General features: G+C 36.7%; 1 pseudogene; it reads right to left on the reverse strand.

Moving 5' to 3' along the window:
• Positions 1-3879: 3879 nt before the first annotated feature.
• LOC101577049 overlaps positions 3880-6488 on the reverse strand; it is a 17210-nt pseudogene continuing 14601 nt past the window's right edge.

Raw genomic sequence — 6488 nt, forward strand, 5'->3', positions numbered from 1 at the left:
ACTTTCTTTTGCGGTAGATTTAGTATACATCTTTTAATACTTAGATTTTTGATCCATTTTCACTTTAATGAATGATAATAGACATGGGTCTAGTTTTAGTCTTCAGCAGGTGGAAAGCCAGTTTTTCTAGAACCATTTATTAAAGAGTCTGTCTGGTTTCCAGTGAACATGTTTGATGTCTTTCTCAAAGATAATGTGTCTGAGTATGTTTGTAGTTTGTCTATATCTCCTAATCTGTTCCATTGATTCTCAGGTCTGCTTTTTTACCAAGACCATGCTGATTTTATCACAGTAGTTTTATAATATAATTTCGAGTCAGGGATTATGATGCTTCCTGCTTCGTCTTTGTTGCCTAGGACTGCTTTTGCTTTTTTTGGGGGGGGGATATTTAGTAGAGTCTACAGTGTCTCATTACACAGATTGGACTCATAGTCATCCTCCTGTTTTTCAGCCTCCCAAGCACTGGTATTACAGGTGCACTCCACCACACCTGGACTTTATCACCCATGGGCAGGGTTGGCTTGGCATGCTGGGAATCTAACCTCGGTCCCTGCATCTGTCTAAGCAGGTGTTTTAATCTGCTGAGCTATCTGGCCAGCCCTGTATTTTCTATTCTTGATCTCTTGTGGTTTCAAATGACTTTTAGAAATGTTTTCTTGAGATCTGTGCGATATGCTAATGGTATTTTTATTGGAATTGCATTAAGTCTGTGTAACAGTTTTAAGAATATAGCCATTTTTTGCAACGTTCCTATCCATGAACAAGCGATATCTTTTTATTTTCTGATATTCTCTTCAATTTCATTTTTCCAGGGTAATGTAATATATATATATATATATATATATATATATATATATATATCTTGCTTTGTTAGATTGATTCCTAAATACTTCACTTTTTGAATGCTATTTTGAAAGGAGTTGTTTCCCTAATTTCTATCTGAGTGAGTTTGTTGTTTGTGTACATGAATGCTATTGATTCTCGAGTGTTGACTTCATATCCAGCTACACTAGTGAATTTGCTTTTTTCTTCTTTTTTGGTGGAAGCAGGGATTGAACTCAGGCCCTTGCACTCACCAGACAAGCACTTATTCTACTGAAACATCTCCCGGGCCCTTCTCTAGTAGTCTTCTGGTGGAGTTTTTGAGGTCTTCTATGTAGAGTATCTTGTCATGTGTGAATAATGGTAATTTAACTTCTTCTTTTCCTATCTTTATTTCTTTAATTTGTCTCACTTGTATAATTACTCTGGCTAATGTTTCCAGAATTATATTTAATAGGAATGGTGAGAGTGGACATCCTTGTCTTGTTCATAATTTTAGAGTAAAAGCTTTCAGTTTTTGTCCACTTAGTATGATGTTGGCTTCTGATTTGTCATAGATGGCTTTTATCAGATTGAGAAAAGACCATCTTGGCTGATTTTTTGTAGATTTTTTTAAAGTCATGAATAATTGTTGGACTTTGTCAAAAGCATTTCCTTCATTTATTGAGATGATCATGTGATTTTTGCCTTTGGCTCTGTTGATATGGTGCTTTATGTTTATTAATTTGCATATATTGAACAATCTCTGTATCCCTGGGATGAATTCCACTTGGCCAGGGTGCATAATTTTCTTGATGATTTGCTGCATTCTATCTGATAGTACTTTATCAAGGACTTTTGCATCTAAATACAGATTAGGAAGATTTGTCTGTAGTTCTATTTTTTGTTTGGATCTTTCTTTGGTTTTGGTATCAGAGTAATATATGCCTCCAGGAATGAGTTAGGGAGAATTGTTTTCTTTTAAATTTCATTGAAGCATTTAAGGAGTATTGGCATTAAATCTTCTCTAAATGTCTTGTAGAATTCAGCCATGAATCTATCAGGACCAGGGCTTTTCTTTGTTGGTAAGTTTTTAATTAAATGTTGCATTTCATTAACTGATACTGGATTATTCAAACTTTTTACATCTTCTTGATTCATATGTATCTAGGAATCTGTCCATTTCTTCTGTTTTCCATCCTATGTGAGTAAAAATTTTCAAAGTAGGCTTTGATCTTTTGAATTTCCACTATATCTACAGTGATTTCATCCTTTTTATTCCTCATTGCATGAATTTGATTTTTTCCTTTTTTGATAAGGTTAGCTAGTGGTTTATCAATTTTGTTTATTCTTTCAAAGAATCAACTCTTCGATTCATTAATTCTTTGTATTGTTTTCTTAGTCTCAATTTCATTAAATTTTTGCTCTGATATTTATAATTTTTTCCCTTATATGGGCTTTGGGCTTGAATTACTCTTCATTTCTTAGAGGTTTGATATGCCACATTAGGTTATTTCTGGTTGTTATGTTGTTCTGAAGTTAGAATTCAGTGCTAGAAATTTCTCTTTTTGAGCTACATTCATCCCATTCCATAGATACCAGTATGTTGTATTTGCATTTTGTTTGATTTTTAGATATTAATTTCCTTTTTCATTTCACATCTTACCCATTGGTTGCATATGAAGGAAATATATAATTTCATGTGTTCATGGATTTTTTTTTGCAGTTTATTTTGCTATTAATTTCTAAGTTCATTGCACTATTGTCAGATAATTCTCATGGGATAATTTCAGTTCCTTTACATTTACTTAAGCATGTTCTATGGGCTAATACATGATCTATTTTAGAGAATGTCACATTTGCAGCTGAGAAGAATGTATATTATGATTTTTTTGGCTGGAACAATCTGTAAACATCTACTGTGTCCATGTGTTCATAGGTTTTCTTCAGTTCTGATATTTCTTTGCTCATTTTTTTATCTAGTTGATCTATCTCTTTGTGACAATGAGATAAGTTTCCACATTATGGTTGTGTTATTACTTATTTGATTTTTCATGTCTAGTAACATTTGTCTTATATCAGTGGGTACCCCCATATTTGGTGCACATATATTTATGTTTGTTAGCACTTCCTTTTGAGTTTGTCCCCTAACAAGTATGTAGTGACTTTTGTTTCTTTTGCTTATTCTTTGTTTGAAGTTCAAATTGTCTGGAAACAGAATAGCTATCCCTGCTTTTTTTCCGGGTGCCTGTTGCATGGAGTATTGTTTTCCATCCTTTGACTTTCAGTCTATGGATTTCCTTTGAGTTAAACATTTTGCTCATATACAGAGTATTTTTGGATTTTGTTTCTTGATCCACTCTGCCAATGTTTCTTTTTTTTCCTTTCTTTTTTTCAGAACCAGGGATTGAACTCAGGCCCTTGCGCTTGCCAGGGAAGTGCTTATTCCACTGAGCCATCTCCCCAGCCCGTCAACCTGTTTCTTTTAATTGATGCATTGATTCCATTTACATTAGCACTTATATGTGATGTGTATTGGCTTATCTTTATCATGCTATTTCCCTGCTCTTTGTTCCCTGCTTTTCCTTCAGTTTAATGGCTTTCCATACCTGGTGGTTTCATTCTGAAGTTCTTTTTGGACTTGCCATTTTTTATCTTATCTAGAATGTCTTCCATTACCCATTGTAGGTTTGGTTTAGTGGTCATGAATTTCCTCAGTTGTTCCTTTGTCATGAATACATTTATTTCTCCATTAATTTTGATAGATAGTTGTGCAAGGAACATCAATCTGTGTTGGAAGTATTTTCTTTTAGGCCTTGAAATGCTGTGATTGACTTGTGGGTTTAGGTTAAGAAGTTGGTGATTCTAATGGGTTTTAGTTTATAGCTGATCTGTTTCTTTTCTGTAATAGCTTTTACTATTTTCTTTTTATGCTGAATTTAGAGGCCTTTGATTTTTTTTTAGGTAGAGAAATTATCTTTACTAGTTTTATCTGCACATGGTCTTTTCTCTCTGTAAAAAAGCAAACCCTGCTAATGGCCACTTCAGTAAAAAGACAGTGTTAAAACTTAAGAAGGGTCACATCCTTTAGACAGGCTTGATTCCGAGGATGTCGAGGCCCTTGGCTGTGACCGCAGCTGCTGCCTCACACAGCAGCATTCTGCACATGTTCACCTTCAATACTTTTCCAGCCTACTGGTCTTTCTCCACATGGTAGCAGTTATTGTAGAACTCTGTGAAAGTAGTTGCCAGATCAAAAATATAATCACAGAGTGTATGGAGGAATAAATCATCTAAAATCTTCTGCAAAATTTCACGGAAACATAAAATGCATTGGCCTAGCTTCCACTCCTTTTCATGATCTAAAATGATCTTGGTCTCTCCAGCAGCTTTCCAGAGCATCTCTTCATGAATGCTGGCCAGGCGGGCAATGGATATGATTCTGGTGAATGCATACAACAGATAAGCAGCTATGTTCCCTCTGTCATCTAGCATTTTTTCAAAGGAGAAGATATAGTCATTCATCCAGTTATGGGAAAGGTCAGTATATTTGATACAGCCATAAGCAACTGATGTCTGAGCACCCTTCAACTCCTCTGGAGTTAAGACTTTGTCTCCCTTTTTCTTTCAGTTTATCCATAGTTCATTTTAGTCCTTCTTCCAGAAGGCCTATGAAGTGCACTGTTTCTCCTGAACATGTTTTAAACTTCTTGTTGTCTTCCCCTAGCACCACATCAAATCCAGCATGGGCCACTCAAGTTACTTTAGGACCATATCAACCCATCATTTGGCCAGCAGCAAACACTGTTTGGAAGTGCATAGCTTGTCTGCTATCTATAACATAGATAATCATATCTGCTTTTTCCTTGAATAGTCTTTGTTCAATAGCAGCCATGTCAGATGTATTATAGGTGTCACCACCACGCAATTTCACTGTGGTTAGTGGTATGGAACAACCCAAGACAAACACAATCTTTCTGCCATCATCCACTTGCACAAATACTCTGTCTTCAAATTCTTTCATAACATCAGACATCCTATCTTGATAGACGAATTCTCCTCTCTCTATTAAGATGTCCAATGCCTCATAGATTTTATTAAACTCTTGGTGGGAGATGTCACAGAAAAGCTTCCAAGTGTTTATCTGGGTCTTTAAAGCTGAACAACACACTGATAAACTTGCTTTTTCAATTCCTCTTCAGTATCAAACCTCTTCTTAGATTCCTTGTAAAAGGCCTGAAGATCCCCAATAGGTGGTGAAATGACCAGATGTTCTGGAAATTTATCTTGCAGGTGAGCATGCGCATGCCAAACTGGGTCTCCCAATGTCCTACATGGTTTATCCTGAGCACGTCATAGCTTGCAAATTCGAAGAGGCGGCTCATACTTGTTCCTATGATTATGGATCAGAGGTGGCCAACATGCATCTTTTTAACTATGTTGGGAGAAGAAAAGTCACTATAACCTTTTTATTCTCCCCAATGGCAGGGAGTTTTACTCCATTCACCAGAAGATTGGTCAACTGTTCTGACACAAAATCATTTCTTAAGTGGAAATTAATGAAACCAGGACCAGCAATTTCAACTTTTCCAATACATTCATTGTTCGGCAGGTGTTTGGTACTGTTTTCAGCAATTTCTCTCGGACTTACTTTCTGGTCTTTGGCTTTGGCATCTGAGAAATTGCCATGGCACTGTTACACTGATAATCTCCATATTAGGACTGCTAACTTGGTGTTACGATCAGAGGAGGATTTTCTAAGTCCGGATATGCACCCTTAATGGCACAACCAAAGATTTCTTGAAGGCAGCTATTAATGTTAATCACATTTTTAGTTGGCTTGTCATTTTCTGCTTGAAAACTCTGCTGCAGCAGCCACAGGAGCATTGGACCACCTGCAGCCTTTGATTATTTTATGTCTGGATATAGATTTTTTTTTTTTTTGTATTTTAAGGAAGGATTTACAGGGTGTTCAGGGTTTCACTACTAGATAGGACTCATAGTGATCCACCTGTTTACAGCCTCCTAAGAGCTGGGATTACAGGCACATGCCACCACACCCAGTCTCAATTGCTGTCTCAGTGAGCCCTGGGGGCAGGGCCAGCACAGCAGGCCCAAGGATCGAGCCCTGGGTCCCTGCGCCTACTTGTAGGTGCTTTAATCCACTGAGGTATTTGGCTGGCCCTGTCATGACTTTTTGATGTTTTATGTCTCACTTCTCTTTATATCAGGTTTTGTTCTGACGCTTGGGAAATTTTCTGCAATTACTTCTACAGAGTCTTTTTATGTCATTTGTGGTGTTTTATTCAATTTTTAATTTTTTTTTTTCAGAACCGGGGATTGGACTCAGCCCTTGTGCTTGCCAGGCAAACACTTATTCTACTGAGCCATCTCCCCACCCCTATGTCATTTGTGTTGACTTCTGCTTTTTCATTGACACCTATGAACCTTACATTGTTTTTCTTTGCATTGTCTTCCAGCTGTTGGATTTTTCTCTCTGGTCTCTTGTTATTTTTAAAAGATTTTTCCTTTTGATTACCAACTACAATCTTGTCTTCAAGGTCTGAAAGTATATCTTCTGTTTTGTTCAAGCAGTTTTGTCAACTTGCAATGGGGTTTTTGATTTCCTGGATCTCTCTCTCTCTCTCTCTCTCTCTCTCTCTCTCTCTCTCTCTCTCTCTCTCTCT

This window comes from Octodon degus, unplaced genomic scaffold, assembly GCF_000260255.1.
Source record: "Octodon degus isolate 3935 unplaced genomic scaffold, OctDeg1.0 scaffold00069, whole genome shotgun sequence".
Lineage (NCBI taxonomy): Eukaryota > Metazoa > Chordata > Mammalia > Rodentia > Octodontidae > Octodon > Octodon degus.